Raw genomic sequence first — 19,622 nt, forward strand, 5'->3', positions numbered from 1 at the left:
TAACATAGTGGTGATATTTGCCTTTGATGTAATCACTTTTTGGTTAGGAAATTTATTCACAAGAAAGTTCATTTATTCAGTTTTTTGTGGACAAGTAATCAAAAGACACAGGTCAGCTGGAAGCTGAGTTAAGCTTACCATAAATCATTGTTCAGTCCTGACTTAGTCCCCCTTACTTTTCAGGGGAACAAAATATGAGCTGGGCAGCTTGACCACCTGAACCTGGAGAATTTCATTAGTTTTTAGACTATTGTGCAAAAATCAGAAAGCCATATCATGCCTTTTCCATTCTAAGGAGAAAATTAAGTATACTGTATCCCCAATAGCTGGGGGCATTTGACATTAACTACTGGTTCCCTATACTCTCAATGGATGTAACAGAAAAATGTTTTAAGTAGACTGGATCATTTTATGGAGACAATCACATTTCTCTGTAGTCAATGAATAGAAAGAAATAGAGAGAAAAAAATGCAATCACCTAAATTAATCTCATATTCCCTTCCATCCATTCCTCCAGATATCTGCACTTAAAGACGATCATAGAAGCATGCAGTCATAGACTGGTTTGGGTTGGAAGGAACCCTTAAAGCTCATCTAGTCCAACCCCCCTGAACTTAGCAGGGATGTTTTAAACTAGATCATGTTACTCAGAGCCCTGTTAAATCTGACCTTGAATGTTTCCACAGATTGGGCATCCATAACTGCTCTGGGCAATCTGTTCTGGTGTTTTACAAACCTCCATGTAAAAAAATTCTTCCTTATATCTAAATCTACCCTCTTTTAGCTCAAAGACATTACTCCTCGTCCTATTACAACAGGGGCTGCTAAAACCTCTGTCTCCCAGCTTTCTTACAAGCCCCCTTTAACTACTGAAAAGCTCCTTTTGGATTTCCCTGGAGATTTCTCCAGGCTGAATAGCCCCAGCTCCCAGCCTTTCCTTACAGGAGAGATGCTCTAGCCCTTGATCATCTTCATGGCCCTTCTCTAGACTTATTCCAATGTGCCCATGCCATTCCTTTACTGAGGACACACAGCTGGACACACTACTCCAGTTAGAGACCCACAAGAGAGAAGTAGAGGGGCAGAATCATCTCCCTTCACCTTCTGGTCACAGTTCTTTTGATGAAACCCAGGACACATTAGGCTTTCTCAGCTTCAAGCACATATTGCCAGCTCACGTCCATCTTTTGATCTGCCAGCAGCCCCAAGTCCTTCTTGGCAGGGCTGCTCTCAATCTCTTCATCCCCCAGGCTGTACTGATGCCTGGAGTTGAATTGCTCTGCATTTACCATGTACTTATCCAGTTTTGCTTGACACATTCCTCCAAATACCAAAAGCAGCAATGTGATTTTTGTTTTCTGTAGGGCAATATGAAAATATAATCCATACCATCCTATAGCTTTGTTTATCTCCTTTTGCTAAGTGACCACCTTCCTACATAGTAATCATTCAAAATGTGCCAATTATCTTAATCAGCCAGAAGCCATCCTCATCACACTGTTTGGACACTGAAAGGTTGTGCTGTAAGCTCACCTGAGGAGGAAGAATGGGAAACTGGAGAAGAAGAGGAGGCATAAAAGCACCTTTTCTCTCTGTCCTGCAATGAGTTGAGGGACAACTGCAACAGAACTTCAACCTAGACTAGTCAGGAGGAGGCTGGAGGATGGACAAATGGGGCCCAAGCCCTGGGCAGGGACTCTGGCCAGACATGATGGGGACAGACTGCTTTGGTGCCTGAGTGACCATGGATGTGTGTGTGTGTTGTGGGGGAGTCTGCCTGGAAAGCCCTGCCCTGGTGGTCTCGAGAGAAGGAAGAGCACTTGCAGATGGTGGTGATGTCTGTGTGAGTGCTGTTGGTGTTTGTGTGGGTGCCAGGAACAGCACCGCTTTCTGTACTGACCTCTGCAGCCAGATGTGATGTGTGTGTGTGTCTGCACGGCCCAAGAGAATTCCCCTGAGACTAAATACTCACTAGATGTGGCTTCCTTTATCATCTTCTCTGGGCTGTGGCTCCACGATGAGGTGAAATGGGGTTCCCACAATTTCCTTGATTGTAATTGGAGATCTCTGGTCCCATTTAAGAACACTGGCAGTCCAGCATGTCAAATGTTTATTGTAAATATGTTTTACTGACAGACATCAAGAGTTCCACCTCAACACAGAGAAAATCGTACCTTGCTTAAGTTTCATTTTATTAGGTCACCAATTTTTACCTCATTTATATGTTTGTACCATTGGAAAAATTGTCTGGAACAGTGCTTGTCCGTGAAGAATCAGTTACGTAATCTGCTGAAAAGATACAATTTGTTTGTCTTATCAGCTCTGGCCACATTTCACCTTCTCAGTGGTATGTGGTTTTGACAAAGAGCCACAGAAAGGGTGTATAATGCGAATATTTACTTCCATCAGACCATTGTAGTAGTCTGGAAACCCATTTGCATTAATTGTCTTGATTTGTTGGTTTTATTTTAAGGTATCATGCAGGTTAAGCATTAAATATCTATTTAAATATCATGGTTTAACTAACATGATTTATAAGTTGCTCACTCTTCCATGATTTGACTAAGGTCAGTTAGAATTATTATCTTGGGGGGTCTTTCTATAATGCATGTGTGTTTTTTAGCAAAGAAGGAATTTAAACAATTCTTATAACTAAATGTACTTAAATTATAATTTTTTTACCAGTTTCAAAGAAGGTCAGCTTCATTGTGCCCATACAAATAAATATCACAAGAATTTTCAATTTATTGACATGGAAACTGCAATTTCTGTTATGTCTACAAACATTAATCAGGAAGAGTGCTACACAAATGCAGTTTTCCCAACCACTATTTCAAAATCACCTACAAACAGGCACGAGTGGAAATTACAGAATCTTGAAAAGATTAGGGTTAAAAGGGACCTTAAAGGTCATCCTGTTCCAAACACCTGGCCATGGGTTGGGATGCCTTTCACCGGACCAGGGTGCTCCAAGTCCCATCCAGCCTGGCCTTGAGTACTTGCAGGGATAGAACAGCCTCAACTTCCCTGAGCAACCTGTTCCAGTACCTCACCACCTTCAAGAATTTCCTTCTAATATCTAAATGGACCTTTTTTCAGTTTAAAGCCATTGCCCTTGTCCTGTCACTACAGGCCCTTGGAAAAAGATGCTTTCCAGTTTTCTTGTAGGCCCACTCCAGGCACCAGAAGGCTGCTTCAAGGCATCCCTGGAGCCTGTTCTTCTTCATCCAACTCTCCATCCTGTCTTCATAGGAGAGTTGTTCCAGCCCTCAGACAATCTTCATGGCCTTTCTCCAGACTTGCTCCAACAGGTCCACCTGAGCAAAAGGAATAAATTACTAGAAAATTAATTTCCATTTTTGTCAGTGTCCTTAGCACCTAATATTCTGGAAACCTAGAAAGAAAACATTAAATCCTACCAAGACATGTTATGGTCTAGAAACTCCTGCTATATGCTGTAAATAGAATGCATATAAATGGAGCTATTTTAAACTGAAATCTCAGGTGCTCTGTGTACTCTTGTGTATGAATTTTACCCAAAGTCATCTATAGCTCTCAAGGAGAATTAAACTGCTTAATGAAACTTCAGTCGTACAATATCTGTGAGGACTAAGGCAGGTATGCATAAACTCCATTAGTCTGAGATTGTTTAGCACTGTCAGTGACATAGGTATGACAGTAATAAGCATGAGGAATTTTGAAGACTTTTCATACTGATAAAAAAATGACTGTTGGAAAGAAATTTTGTCAACAAAATCCTAGAAATAGAGGAAAGTAGACATTAAATGGTAAGAAAACAACTACCTTAGTTTGAAAGCTCAGACAGTGGAAAGGAAGGAAATCAGCCAATTTGTACATGGACCAGCCCACAGCTGAGGAAAAAATATCAGGGAAACTTAATACATGAAGCTCTCTGGAGTTTCCTCAATGTGTATCATTGATCCCTTAATTATTTCTAGAGCTATTCAACTGGTCATACATTAAGAAAATATGCTGGTGTCCATAAGTATGGTTTCAATAACAGTAGATTTGGTTACGACTACAAAAATGTTATTAAGAAAGAAAATTCCTTTCTAACATTTTAAATTTGAAATTAATCTATCTAGGTGTCTGAAAATGCAGATAAGGGCTTTTAGAATATTCAGAAATACTTATCACTAATATCCACTGATTCCAAAAATCTCTGTATTGGCACATGTTGATACTGCAGAGATTTTGCCATTTCAAGACATACAAAGGACATACAGATGTTGTTCTAGTAAAAGAGAAGCAGTTTATAAAAGAATACTTAGAGTCAAAGTAGAAAAATTAATTTGCCATATCAGCTCATAACACAAAATTTCTGTCACAGGCAGAAATATCACTACAGTATCACTGCCTGACCAAGACAGCATCAGATGCATTGCTGTGACATGCTCAGATAGGCCTAAAAAGTTGCAAATCCAGGAGGTAGGGTATGTAGGATTGCTCAAGTATATAATTATGAGACATAACTTCACACAAAATTCTGAGACTATATTTTTGGATGCAGTAAATATAGCAGCTAGGCTGAGAAGACAGCCAAAGACAAGCAATATCATTCCCCACAAGTTCTAAAGGAAATCAATTCATGCCACATGTAACCATGCAGTTAAAACTGTCTCAGTATCAAGCATAGAAAGGAGTAAACAGGATGAAAAATTTTTAAAATTACTCTGGTAACCCCAATGAATTAAATCTGAAATTATTAGAAAGTACAATAAACCATAGAATTAAAACGTTGATACTTGGATAAAAATATCTTGTGGAAGAATCAACATAGCTTCGCAAAGAGAAGCCATACCTCACAAACAAATGGTAGAAAAATCTAACTGGTGTAATCCTCCAGGCTCCTCAGAAAACACTCAGCAGGGTTGTCCACCAAATCCTATTACAGGCAGTAAGGTCTTGTGAAGTAAGAGGGAAGTCTCCACAGGGATAAAGATCTCCTTTAGAGGTATGAAACAAAAGTAAGGCAAAAGTAAGCATGAGCTACATTTTTTTTTTTCTTCAGCAGAAGGAGGCAAACAACAGGATTCTCTAGATGTCTGTGTGAAGCTTTGTACTTAAACATGCTCAAGTATGATCTGGAAAATGAAAATGCTTGAGTGATTTGGTTTTCTAATGCCTCTAGGTTATTCAGGGCTCTAACTGCATAAGTACAGTGGACAGGGTTGGGGAAATAGAAAAAGAAACTCATGAAAGTAAGCAATAACAAATGAAAATCAGTCTAGATAAAATAAACTAATGCTCAAAGTGAAAAACAATCTTACCTTTATATTTTCATTATTGGATTCAGAATTACCTATCGCTACTTGAGAATAACATCCTCTAATGTTTTCTTGCAAAAACCTGATCCCAGCAAAGAGGTCAAATCCCATACAAAAAAAATAAAAATAGAAAATAACATTGAACAGCTCATTGTAAATCCAAGGTGCATCCACAGCACAAATATATTGTGCTGCTTTGGTGTGTCTCCACTCTTCTATTCATAATGTGTAGAAGATAATCAGAGAAGATTGAAAAGAACATTGAAGGATGGAGAATGAGATGTTCAAGTGCTGCTGCACGTGCTTTAATCTAAGTCCTTTCTTTTCAAAGAATTTTGCTTTATAGAGATGCCAATGTTCTACATATGCCTAAGCTTCATCCTGGCATCCCGACTACCAACAGATCCGCTCTTGGTTCATCAGAACTGCTGCAGGAAGCAAGCCAGGGTGTGAAGGCTGCTGAGCTCCACATGAGCTGCAGTCAGGCTTCTGCAGGCTTTGCCAAGTGCTGTGGGCACTCAGAGAGCACATGCACCAGGCTGAGGGCTGGAATCGGGGGGGAAGGTGTAGCTTCCACTAATTCTCCCCATGGACTCCTCCTTCTACAGGCCATGAAGAGATGTAAATGATCACTCATCTCTCAGAGGAATGAGTATGTGTGGGTCCCTTCCAACGAAGTTACTCCATTCCCTCAATTTAGATACATACAAAAAAAAAAGCATAATTTTAATATAGTACCAAACACAACCTAAAACTACCAGCTCAGCACCAAAGCTCCTAAACTCTCCTGTGTGTCTTTTGACAGTGGGAATTTTCATCTAAACAACCAAAAAAAATTTTGTTCAAATTGCATAATTTAACAGCAGGTGGCGCTGTCACATCAAAACTTGCGCAATCATTTCCTGTTCAGGCTGAATCAGATTTTATTCCTAAATAATGGCACTGAAAAGTGAGTGACAAGCAAATTTGCACATTATAATTAAACAGCATTTCCTAAATATTCTTCTTCATTTCTGATCAACCATTTGAGTCTTACAATGTTTTTAATCCTTTGATTTGAGCTATTACATTTGCCAAAACACTTGCAATGATCCCCTTTTTTTTCTGTTTAGCCATCCTTGCAGTTCTACATTCCCAGAAGAAATTGAAGCATACATAACTATTTATTCCAAAACTGCTTACCTAATGAGACACAAGATTGAAATTTCCTCTCTTTTCACATGCAGCACAATGTATGAAAGCTGTAATGACAAAGAAAAATCAACTTTGACTGTTTCTTGAAAGCAAAAGCTTTTTACTGAAAGTTTACTAAATGGCTTGAAGTACTCAAGCATTTCATGAAGGAGGAGCAGGAGCAGTTTGGCTATTCTGAAACACCAATATCTACAGCCATAAGAGTTCTATGTAGAAGTCTCATCTGTAATCACCTCTGGAACAGGCCCCAAACCACATGCTCCATGTTTGATATCTACAAGATACATTTTACTTTGTATTGCAATTAAAAAAATTAGATTATTGACTAATATGATGGAAATTACGGAGCCAAGACAGTAAACTGAAAAATAATGCAAGATTTTAAAAAGAATCATACTATTTGAAGTAGGGATTTGTAATACATGGGTAATTATCCATAATACAGTGAGAGAGAATTTCATCCAAGAGGAAAATTTGATACAAATAAAAACAAATTTGATACAAATACAAATATTATTTTTGGCCTGCACTGGAAAAATATAGATTATTAAAACAAAAATTCTAAATTTTAAACACTGCAGGAGTCTTACAGAAATATTTTGACCTGCTATTAAAATTATGCTATTATTAGGTATTTGACTTGTAACTGAAAAGCCAAGTTTGTGACATTTTGGCTTTTTTGGCATAATATCTTACAGTTATATCACAGGCATCACATTTCAAAAGAGAAGGCCAGATCCAGCCCCAGCTTTGATCTGGGTCCCTGTGCAGCAAATAAAATGTGTGACATTCCTCCACCATTGCTAGATGTCTCCAAAATAGATCTAGGTCTCTTCAGCAGCATCTGTGTGTTCACTATCCTGTTTCTGCTGGCATCCAGAACATGGAATGAAGTGCAACAAACAGAAGCTGAGCAGGCGGGTTCCACCACATGACTTCCAGAGGTGTCTTCCAACTTCAATCACTGTGATTCTGTCATCACAAATCTTTTCTAATCAGAATTTGCTACAGGAAACTACCAAATAGAAGTGGCTTCCATATAACAGTAGGGAAATTTTTGTGCACTTTTCAAGGGGTTCAATTCGATTAATTTCCCCAGGCTCTCTCTGTTTTTAATATGTTCTCCCTTCACCCATCTGCTGTAAGAAATCTATGGAGATGCTGTTCAAGCCAGACGTGGGGGTGTGAAGATGTGAAATTCTTGTCTGCTGCTTAACTTCTGGGCCATTCAAGATCCCATATGAATATGCTGCCCATGGAAAAAGCCATAGAGGCAAAACTCTCCCTTTTTGTTGGATGTAGGCTGAACATGCCATTAGCCATGCATGCACCATTGCACAAGTGGTGCACAAGCAGATCCTCATTAGAGCTCCCAGGGGAAGGCCAAGTATCACCAATGCTGCTAAGCCTTGTTCTCCAAGTCCTTTTACTGAGGATCAGCTCTCTTTCTAGTGCTTTCAAAATTTGTTTTTTGTACCAAAACTCCTCTCAGAAGTAGGAAGTTAAGGACTACATAGAAAACCCAAGAAAGCCAATAACCCAAGTACTTCAATCTGTAAAGCCAGGTCCCTTAAAAGCCAGTTCATATGATTTCAGGAGATTGATGTTCTAAGCTATTCTCCTGCCATATAAGATTGAACCAAAGTAAAAAGAAATCAATTGTACAATTTAAATTTAAGCTAAATTAAATTCAAGTGCATTATGTCTTAAAATCATCCAAGAGCATACAAACTGTTGGTGGAAGAGTAGAAAATTTGCTATCAGTGTGTTGTCATTATATTGCAAAGGTTCCATATTATTGTCTCCTTACTGTAAGAGTTTCATACCACCTTGATGTTTCTCATAGTCACCTCCTCTAATCACATATTCCTCCTTCTTCTCACAGTATCCAACTGACTCCACTTCCCCTTTAAACAAACCAACACACTCTTTTCTAGCACTCTTCTCATTGGCTACAGCTATGGCCTGTTTAAAGTCCGGCCTGTTCCTAATCTCTAATAATTAACCCAGCTGCAATTTCTTAGGGGTAAGATTACTTTCTATACTACCTTTATTTTCTTATATTCTATCCCCGTACAAGTAAGACCTTTTGTTCAGGTAAGTCAGCAAGCCAACTTCCCAAATGCATAAAAGTAATACCTCAAGACAAAGAAGTTTATCCTACTTTATTCCATCTAGATCCCATTTATTCCAACCAATAATCTGGCCCAGTACCTTTAAACTTGCTCATGCAACTTTGTATCACAACTATATTTCAGTGCTGACTACAGCATAGCTGTCTAGTTACATGGTGTATTTAATATGTTAGCACATTTTTCTTTCTGACAGCTTTGGAAAGTACAGGAATGTTCTTTCTCTCTTCTGTGCTCCAAAGTGTGTACTATTGTAGTGCTGGTATTCTGAACCACACCACAATGCTAAAACTACTAATCTTGTAATATATGAGAGAGAGCCTTTGGGATTTTATTTCCACCAGTACATTTTACATACTCCTTTAGTGCAATCAAGAATCACTGAGATCTTTAGGATGATAAACAGAAGATATAGGCCAGGAAAAATGAGTATTTTTTTTAAGTCTTCTGGTGTACTGTATTTTAATAATTGATTATTCATTCACTGGGTGAAGATGATAACTTACAAGCAAAAAAAAAAAAAGACCAGAAAAGAGCTGGAAAGGAATTATTTCAGTCAAAGTAATAATTTTATTTCAAGGTAATTCTTTGGGTAGGGTAAAATTAATAATTAGCTTCAGATGAGACTTTTTTGAGGCTTTATTTCCTATATATGACATTTTACTCATTCACTCTAAAGTATTTAAATTCTTTTAACAAAGATATTTTCGGCTTGACTCACTTTTTTAAGAGCGAGTGCCATCTGATATTTCTAAGGGTACCTGACATATCTGCTTAGAACTAGCAGATGTGACGCCAAACATGTAAAATATCTGTACTGCCCCAAGGAAACAAGTGGAGGCCAAGCAGAAAGAAGCCTGTGTGTACGTGTTGGGTAGCCTGAGATGCAGGCAAGTAACACTATGGGAAGATGCAGTTGAGCTGAATATGTTAGCTGCAGGAAAACAACAGGGAAGAATAATTTTAGAATGATCCTTCTCCTGTCTATCCAGAACACAAACATTCATCTTGACAATTTGAAAGCTGATTTAGAAAACAGGATGGGAGGCACACTTTTTAAAAGTAATATAAATTATCATTAGCCACAGCCAGAGGACAAAATTTGCTGTAAATCACATTTTAGAAACTAAATTGTCTTAGACTTAGTTAATGACATCCAGTCTAAACCCTCCAGCCTAGCAGCTAGAACTTAACCATAGAACTTAGCTGGAGCCATGAAAATGTAATTGTTGTGAAGCAAATAAGAAGCAGATATTTCCCTCACACAGAGAGAAGCATAAAAGGGCAGGCAGTCATGTTGCTGAAGTAGCTCAAAGCAGTCAGTTTTGATGAACAAATTGAACCCTGAGTAGCTGGAATTACTCTGGAAGTCATAAAACCTCAGCAAGAAGGAGTTAATGTTATTAAACCTGATGATCTCAGGATAAAAATTTAGGAAGGATGGTGCCTGGAGAAGACTGAGGGGATCTGATTAATACATATAAATATCTCAAAGGAAGGTGTCAAGAGGGTGGCACCAGACTCTTTTGTGATGCCTAGCAGCAGAATGAGGAGCAATGGCCATAAAATAAAACACAAGAAGTTTCAGCCTAACAAAAGTAAGAACTTCTTTATGCTGATGGTGGCAGAGCATTGGAACAGGCTGTCCAGGGAGGTCATGGAGTCTCCCTCAGTGGAGACATTCCAAACCCACCTGAACATGTTCTGTGCAACCTGCTCTAGGTGACCTTGCCTTGGCATGGCAGTGGGACTGGACAATCTGCAGAGGTCTCTTCCAACCTTAGCAATGCTGTGATTCTGTGAAAGGAAGGTAAGGCAAGGCAAGACAAGTATATGAAAGCTGACACTGGGAAGGGGACACAAAACTGACATAAGGTGCAACCACTGGGTGGTTTTAAATTTTTCATGCTGAGGGGAATTCAGGTGAAAATAAAAATTAAACTTGAAAGACAATACTTGTTCAAAAAATTAGAGATATCTAGTTAAAATTAGTGAATTAGAGTAGAACAACTTTTGAGTTTTATAAGTAGAATTTAAAGCAAACAAAATTTAGTAAAGATCACTGAAGTTGTTTTGTGGCAAGCAATGATAATGTACAGAGAATGAAAATTCATAGTATCTGTGAATTCACAGAAAATTCATAGCTTAGTAAGCTTTGTTCAATACTTCTCCCATTTACTTTTAAAACATTTTTACTCATTAAGCAAAAAATTATTCCTACTATATATATAGTAGGATTATACTATAAATTATCAAGTAAAACACTAACAAAGACACATAAATTTAACTATGCCTTCAAGCACAAAACAAAATAGATTATTTTACAAAATCACATCCCAAATATTTATCAAACACACAGTCTCTCTTATTAGGATTATAGATGTTCAATTAAATAAAAGTATACATTTGTGCTTGACTTCATAGGTTCTTCCTGAAATAACTCAGTTTATTTGCATGTTAAAGTTACACATTTTCTTCTTGGTGACAAGTTTTACAGCGTTCTTAGATGGCAGTGCTTTTGTGAGGAACTATTCCACTGAGTCAGAGGTTGAGAACCATCAAGCACAGCAGCATGATTAAGGCCAGTGGAAATCAAACTAGAGTGGAAAGGAAAGAAATTACAGAAACGAAGCAGTTGTATGGGAAAGAGAATGGGAAAACAGGGCCATGGGCCTTCCAGGCTTTCTACCATTCCATTTAGGCAAAGTTTTGATACAACACAAACATGGTTACAGAAGAGACCATTTGGATGTTGTAACAGAATACTCTCATTCTTCTGGATTCTAACTTCTTTTCATTTGTCAATATGACTGTATTTATGCTTACTTATTTATGCAATTTTATGCAACTTTATGCTTACTCAAGGTTATTTGTGTTTTATTGAGGTTATTACTGCTATAATATACATTATTAATCAGAAGCAAAAGACAAGGGGGAGTAGAGAGGATTTCCTCTCTAAAGCAGTGAAGAATTAGTCAGTGATGCAAAATTCCTTCAGAAACTGTCTGTGGAACAGAAAACCTGAGTATTTAGCCACTTAGAACTTTGAATTAGTCTGTCTGTGAATTCATTATTAGCACTACGTAAGGAGACATCCTGCAGTCTGATAAATTATGAATTCTTTCCTATTTGTGAATACTATAGGCTTGATCCAAGCTATACAAAGTCTCATGAAGCCTAAGAAAAGGAATTAGATCGATCAGCACACCCATCATCACCCCTAGGAAAATCTGTCTGACAACAATGAAAGACTTACAAAACTCAGAGACATTAAACAGATTTTTTTGACAGGCTCATACCCATAAACATACACCTACTGACATCTATAAAAACACTGCCTGTTGGAGCTTCAATAAGGAAATAACAAAGATATTTACACTAAACAACTGTAATTAAAATATGATAAGTGAGGGGAATCAACTTACATCTAGTTTTTTGATGCCTAGTTTTATGCATGTTTGAGGTGATTACTTTCACATGTTTGCTTATACTTCATTGTTTTTCTTCTTAAACACACACAACAAAATCAAGAAGTTTCTAATGCTGTGTGGGAATTGCCTGTCAAATGATTTATCCTCACAGTAAAGCCTACAATAAAGAAGGTGGGTTTCAGCTATTGAACAGAAATTACCATGATTACTTATTACTGTGCAGATGTAGTAAGAAGTGACTGGATTATTTAGAATACAGTCTTCACCTTAAAAAAAAAATGTGTTGGCTTTGGCTGGGGTGGAGTTAACTTTCTTCACTTCTGGTGTGGGGCTGTGTTTTAGATTTGTGTTGAACACAGGGTGATAATATAGAGATGTTTTTGTTATTGCTGAGCAAGGCTTACACAGACCCAAGGCCTTTTCTGATTTTTGTACTGACAAACTGGTGAGGAAGTTGTGGGTGCACAGGAGATGAGGAGGAGACACAGCCAGGACAGGTGACCCAGACTGACCAAAGGGATATTCCACACCATGTGACATGTTCAGTATATAAAGGTGGGAGAAGAAAGAGTAAGGGGGGAATGTCTGGAGTGATGGGTTTTGTCTTCTCAACTCATCATTACTGAGATGGAGTCCTGGTCTCCTGGAGATGGCTGAGCACCTGTCTGCCCCGGGAAGGGGGCATTAATTAATTCCTTCTTTTGCTTTGCTTGTGTGAGTGGTTTTTGCTTTCCCCATTAAACTGTCTGTATCACAATCCCTGAGTTTTCAATCTTCTACTCTTCCAATTTTCTCCCTGATCCTGCTGGTGGGGAAGTGAGCCAGTGGCTTAGTGGGACTTGGCTACTAGCTGGGACTAAACCACAATAGTCACAAAACATTATTAGTGCCTACACCCACAGTCAAGTGTGCATGACATAAAAACTGTTCCAGTGAGTGCTCAGATCACATTGTTGGAGTAGTTGAAAAGCCTGGGAAATTTAGTCTGACTAATTAATGAGATACTACTTATGCAAATGTGACAGGCTGAAATTTAGGAATAAGGACTGTTTCTATCCATGGAAATTTCCTCCAAATTGCATTCCAAAAGCTCTCCAGAGGACACAGAGCCTTCGTACAGTACAAATAAACTCCAGTGCATGAGCTGAGAAGTCAATGAACACACTTTCCCTTCCATGCACCCAGAAGCAGAAAGGAATATCTCCTGCACAAAGTTCAGCACTTTTTCATGCAGTCCCATAGGACCCAGATCCCCCTAAATGTTCAGTCACCTGGAAGCATGAAGTGTTCTGGGGAAGTACAGCTTAATTGCACATGGCAGCAATTAACTGCAATTAATCATAATGGTACTTGCCTATTTCACAGTAGTGTTGTGAGGTCTAATCAAATACCACATTTCTAAAATTATTTGTGACATGCAGAACAAATTATGTTATGTCAAAAATACAAAGCATTTTCTAAATGTTAAATGTTTTCTAAATTTATCTTAAAAAAGATATGATACTTGTTAATAAATAGATAATTATAAATAATAAAATCTAATGCTTTTCTTGGTAAGAACTAATAACTATACTTACATAAGTAGTAGAGCATTTTTTTTCACCAAAAAATAATAAGAATAGTAAAAAACTCTGGGGTCAGATTCATCTGATAAACCATAGACATCTACAGTGTTAATAATTTATCTGAACTGTTGTCTAGCCTTCCCTTTCCATCAGGGGAGACAAACGGACCTTGGTGAGGTGTGATTCATCCCATCCTAAAGCAGATGTGTGTACAACAAATAATTGCTTTTTTGAATCTTCTATTTCTCCTCTTTGACTGAAGAGGCTAAAGAAGGCTGGCAGGGCAAAGAAATCTCTGCTTCTCATAGGCAGGCAAATTTGGTCAATTATGTAGTCAGTCACACAGGAAGTCAATTTACACATAATCACCACTTAACCACAATTCCTCTTACAAAAATAATTAATCTAGCTAAAGGATATATGTGAGATCAATTTACCAAAATTAATTTTGTAAATTTAAGGCTTTTAAGGTCATTTGGATGATTGAAAAGATGGTGAACAGTCATCTTACACACTAGGCCAAGTATTGGGTTTTGCATTATTAGCTGAAAGGAAATTATCCAATACACAAAATGTAAACTGCAGGATTGTGGAGCAAAGAAACACCAGTCAAAGTCAGCAGAGATGAAGGTGCCTGAACACGTTTATCTTTTGTGCTGAATGAAATTATCTCAAGTTATTTCATGATTATGTTCCCCTCTGTATGAAGACATGCCTGTACTAGTTTTTCTGTTTGTTTTCAGACACTGACCTATTTTGCCTGTTCAGTGGTGCAAATTTAATTGTTAATTACACAGACAGATGGATTGGGTGTTTTTCCATTAGTACAGATGTGGAGGCTGGTGGGCCAACAGAGAAAGAATCCACAACACTCCCCTGGAAGGAAAACCTTCAAGCGATAACCACGCTTTTTAGGGTTAGGAAAAAGGCTTCTCCCTGCCTTGCTGTGACATGCAGATTCAATGTATCCCATTGGCCCTTCCCCCTCACTCCACCCCTGTGCCCTCATCCTATTGGCCCTGGTGTTCTGCCCTGCCCCTCAAAATCCACATATAAACCCCTGCCTTCCCTGCCTGAAAGAGTCTTTGACTCTGTATGCCTTTGAGGAAGAAGCTGAAGAAAGGCTCTCCTTGGAACCCCACGCAAAGAATCTGTGTCTCTCCTTCTGCATCGCCAGAACATTGAAGAGATGAAATCACCCAGCATGAGCACAAACATGCCTGTGTCCTCAAGGTGTCTTTTTGAAGATGCTTCTTCGGGAAGGTCATAGCACTCTGAACGCCACCCACCATGACATACAGATATGAGTTACTACAATAAAAAAATTTTATGAATGACTCAATATTTTAAAGTTGCCTTAGGTTGATAACTTGATTCTGTTATACAGATTTCTAAATAATGCCTAGTTTTGCCTAAAACCAATTGCTTAGAGATTGCTACTAATTTATAAGTGCCACAGGCAGCAGTGGGAGCTTCAGACAAAGTTTATTAGAAGAGCTCTTCTGCTGAGTCATGAAGTGCAGGAATGACCCCTGGCTTTCTAAACTCCTTCTCAATCTTAGCCCCAGACTTTGCCAACACTTTGAGTAACTATGTCCCACAGGGTTAATGATGGCAAAGCAGATTTATTTTGATAAAATTAATTATTTATTATGCCATATGGCAAGGCAAAAATCTTAATTAGAATTACTTGCTGTACAGTCTAAAAGCTAAAAGTAATAGTTAGGTATTGTATTATATATGATAGTGCACTATATCAGAGCAATTATATTAAAGCAACTATATTGAAGCTAGCAAAAAGACACAATTATTAAGTAGAAACTGATGTAATGCACTATACCAGTGCTCATGGTCATATCTCTTTCACTCAGCCTTGAGTATCCTGGGCAGACAATCTCTACCCCAGGGAGGAATCTCCACACACTCCAAGGAGGAATATGTTATCTAACCAAAGGAAAGGGGACTGGACCCATCGAGTGTGAAGCAGTCGACTGCCAGCCACATGTCTCCAGGTGCATCATTACCAGGATGTTCATTTTGGGGTTGGTGAGCAGACTGGTTTTAGCATAATTCAATACCAAAATCAGCACATGACAGCCCCTCTCAATCTAATACTGAGAGGCTTTCAAGTAGGGCATTGTGCAAGTAGCTTGACCACAGTACAGGGCAGAGCATCCTGCCACAGTAAGTAATATTTTTATAGGCTGGAATTGATCATATCACTCTTAAAGAAGATATCCTTGCTGTTGGCTGTCATACTCTCTTATAAGTGGGAAACATAAAGTTGTTATCCAGTGTGCTACTGAAGATCATGATCTGGTACATAGTACAATGAACATTCACAGATTTAGAAGCCAGTTTCTTTGAAGGGTAGAGATTTTATTGCCTGAGAGAAGTTTAAATTTTAAAAGATCATTGTCTTCCATCTCTGCTAAAGTGATAATGAGAAAGTAACTAATTAACTGAAATTCCTCCAGAAGCCTTCACTTTTGAGAATCCTCAAAAGAATTCCACTTAAAAATGGATGTGTGGATGTTTTGTTAACATTAATAATACCAAGCTATACATAGGAATGTAGCACGTGTCTATGAAGAAGAGCAGTGAGAATTGATGTTGGTTTGAAATTCCCAGCAGATGGCCCAGGCAGGTTCTTGCACTGATGACAGAGCCAAGCAGCCTAGGGTGTGCTGAGGTACGCACTTGCAACTCAGTATAAAAATAACTCAGGTAATAAGGTGCAAGTGGTCTTGAAGGCAAACAAGTCCGTGCAGTAAATTAGCACAAGAGAAACTAATGAAGAAACACAAACAGTAAAATGTAATCATTGGAACAGACCACAGGAAAGAATGAAAGCAAAATTGATTTAAGAGCTGCATAGTTTACCTGGACTGGTAGCAGAAAGGAACTGACATTTCCTAATTAGAAGATTTCAGCTGTAAGATTAAGTAATTTCAAGTTTACTTAAGGAGAAGACTGAAAGCTTTGCTAGTTGGCTGATGGAGCAGTGAGCTTAGCTGCTGAAAAAAACAACTAATTTTAGGCAGGGACAGTATCAAGAACAATACAGGGATTGTTGCATGCATTAAATGTTTATTCTGTTTCTGATAATATCAATTTAAATCTCAGACTGATCGATTAAAATTTCATCCTGTGTTGAATGACTTCACTCTCCTTGTTCTATTTAAAAATTTATTTTGAATAAAGCATTATTTTGCATAGTAAATCATTGGAGCATTTTTCCAGAGTACAAGCACAAGCCTGTTTAAAGGGAAGTATTTTTCCTCTTGATACATATATGTAATCTTCCTTGGCATTGCTGGGATATGCCTGTTCAGTGATAAGAGGATGGAGTAATAGCTCCTAAAAAATGCATTAGGTAGGTCAACAGTCAGTTCTAATTGCATATTTTTTATTCATCTCAGAGGACTTTGGGGATTTGGAATAATGCAGCTAAAATTAAAATTTGAAAATTCTTATTAATCTCCTTCACCGATGTAGTAAAAGTGAAAGTAACATCCAGCCTAGCATTAGATACAGTGTTTACCAAACTCAGTTTTATATATCAGTGCCCATTTCCATTACAGTTTCATCAGAAAATATCAGAAATTTTCCTTCCTATGTAGTTGGTGGATATAAAACTGGCCCTTACTTTGAAAAAAGAACTGCTCATATGTGTAAGTTGCTTTACAGAACTACCTCCCCAGCTATGCTTTTTTTACTTCCTACCACATTGTAAAAGGCAAGAAAATAAATAGGGTCTGAAAGTGGGTAGTGTTCAGAGATACCGAAAACAGCTTTCTTAACATAGCCCTGATTCCATACTCTCTTAAACTGTTTTCACACAATGTGAACCAAACCGTGTGTCGTCTTCTGATCTGTCTGTTCCGTGCAGCAAGCTCAAAGAAAGTGAGATCTGGCTGGTTTCAGCTGGAGCATTTCCACAAGTAAAGCAGAATATCCCTGGGGGGAATAAAGCTCTCTTAATAAGCTTTTATTCCACTTGACAAAGGAAACAGCAGAGAGTTGTCTAGAGAATTTTTAGGTTTAATCTTTTCTCACCTGTTATTGCAAGAGTGACAGTTCAGCAGCTCTCAGACTATATGAAAGAAAGTCAGGCTTCAGACACCTAGGTTGTAAAAGAACAACAACTGCTCCTGAAGAGCACTGCTTTACACTAACCAATGGGAAATATTCAACAGAGGATGTAGCCAGTACCACTGTCATTTGCAGGAGTAATTCTTGATTTACCTGAAGAAAATCGAGTTGATGATACAGATTATGTCTCATGCTAAATGCAGTCCAATTCAGGGCTCAAAACTTGAGTCTTGTACAAAATTTGTCACAAACAGTGATACTGCTAACATCCATTAATTTTAACCCTTGATATGATTTATTACTCACAAAGCTTGCTTGAATCCATGTAAAAACTAAATTTATATTATTATAACTAACCACTTCTCCAGAGAATATTGTATGGCAGATGTCAGCAAAATCATGAATGGTACTGGCAACATGAGCAGGACACCATTATTCAGCAATCACAACACCAGAACAGAGAACAGTTAAACACCCTTCAGTGGTATCTTTCACCCTGTGCACAGTTAAATTGTGGAGAACCTTGAACAAAGCATTATCAACATTGAAACACAAATTAATTCAAAGAAGAATTTACAGCACCATGAAAAATTATTAAACATGTTAGGCTCCATGCAGCATCCTGCTTATCAAATTCCTGTGGTACTGAATACTATGAAGGTGTTCCTGGAGGGAGTTTGCCTAGAAATACCGTACCTATCACACTTCTTCCTAATGTTTTCCCTCTGTTCTACTACATAAGGACCAAAGGAACCATTTAGATTTTAAGTTCCAAAACAGACTAATATATGAGATCAAAATATTAAAAAATTTGGAAATCCAGTATGTCAGAAATTACAGTAATTAGGAATCAGTTGATGTGAAGCACTACTTCTGTACGAAGAAAATCGAGCCTATTTGAAAAGATAATGACAATTGTTTGGACCTGCACATCCTGGCTTTTTTTTGTATATCACAATATACCAGCTGAAAAAAAGTGACTACACAGTCGCCATAAAATCATATTTTCAACATGAGCAGATAAAATCAGGAAAACACATAATAGGAGGTTTTTGTAACAGCTGGCTCTTGTGCTGAATAAATTTTTCAACTCCCACAAGAGACATACTGGGTTGCAACTCATATTTCAGCAGTCCATGTTTTTTGGGGTTTTTTTGTACCATGTCTTGAAATAATGAAATCTGTTTTTTCTGTCAGTGATATCACATCAGGGAAATATCAGCAGAAGCATTGGTAAAGACATCAGTTCAGACAGATGTCATTAGCATTCAGTTTTTTCAGATATTCTGACATGACAAAGCAGTATAGTCCCTTTGGTCTGAACCCCAGATCTGAACCAGGCAGACATGGTTCTGTCCAACACTACTCATTCCATGGGCCAAACCATCTTGGAAATGTCTGTGGTTCACTTCAGCTGCAGCATTTTCCTGTCAGCATGATTAAGACCAAATGACTCCTTGTCCTCTTATAGCAGCTTTTGCTGCTACTCTAGGGGTATATGAATATGGTTGCTCAAGAGGGTTTGCCAAGGGAATGATAAAATTATGGAAGTTGTTACTTTAGTTTCTCATGTACAAATGAGCAGGAATGATGAATAGCAGATCCTTTAAGAGTTTCCCTGAAAATGAAATATGTACCACTAAAAGTGTGTTGCTTCTGTCTCTAGTAGTAGAAAAATAAATCCTTTGGTTTTGAGCCTTTCTTTGAAATGTTCTAACTTTATGTTATTGAAAATTTGAAAATACATTTGCAAATAATTTTCAGAAGTTTTCTATAAGTCCCTTTTTAATAAAGATCTAAATTTACAACTAGTAGAGAAACAGTACTTAGAAGTAAGGTGCTATGTCATACACATATCTCCTGTCTACTATGTGAGTTTACAGTATGGAAGTTGTGGACACTACAGAATTTTGTTGG

At 37.9% G+C, this 19,622-nt stretch overlaps 1 long non-coding RNA gene across 2 annotated transcripts; it reads right to left on the minus strand.

The window, feature by feature from the left end:
- Positions 1 to 2,129: 2,129 nt before the first annotated feature.
- LOC141725430 (uncharacterized) lies at positions 2,130 to 6,531 on the minus strand. 2 transcript variants are annotated; one of them, XR_012577285.1, is made up of 3 exons: positions 6,471 to 6,531; positions 4,823 to 4,967; positions 2,130 to 3,317 (listed from the first exon to the last, which is right to left on the minus strand). It is a non-coding gene; the product is annotated as an uncharacterized LOC141725430 (long non-coding RNA). The 2 variants fall into 2 exon arrangements; XR_012577284.1 differs by lacking the exon at positions 6,471 to 6,531 and adding an exon at positions 5,292 to 5,772.
- Positions 6,532 to 19,622: the final 13,091 nt, after the last annotated feature.

Source organism: Zonotrichia albicollis, chromosome 1, assembly GCF_047830755.1.
Source record: "Zonotrichia albicollis isolate bZonAlb1 chromosome 1, bZonAlb1.hap1, whole genome shotgun sequence".
Classification (NCBI taxonomy): Eukaryota; Metazoa; Chordata; class Aves; order Passeriformes; family Passerellidae; genus Zonotrichia; species Zonotrichia albicollis.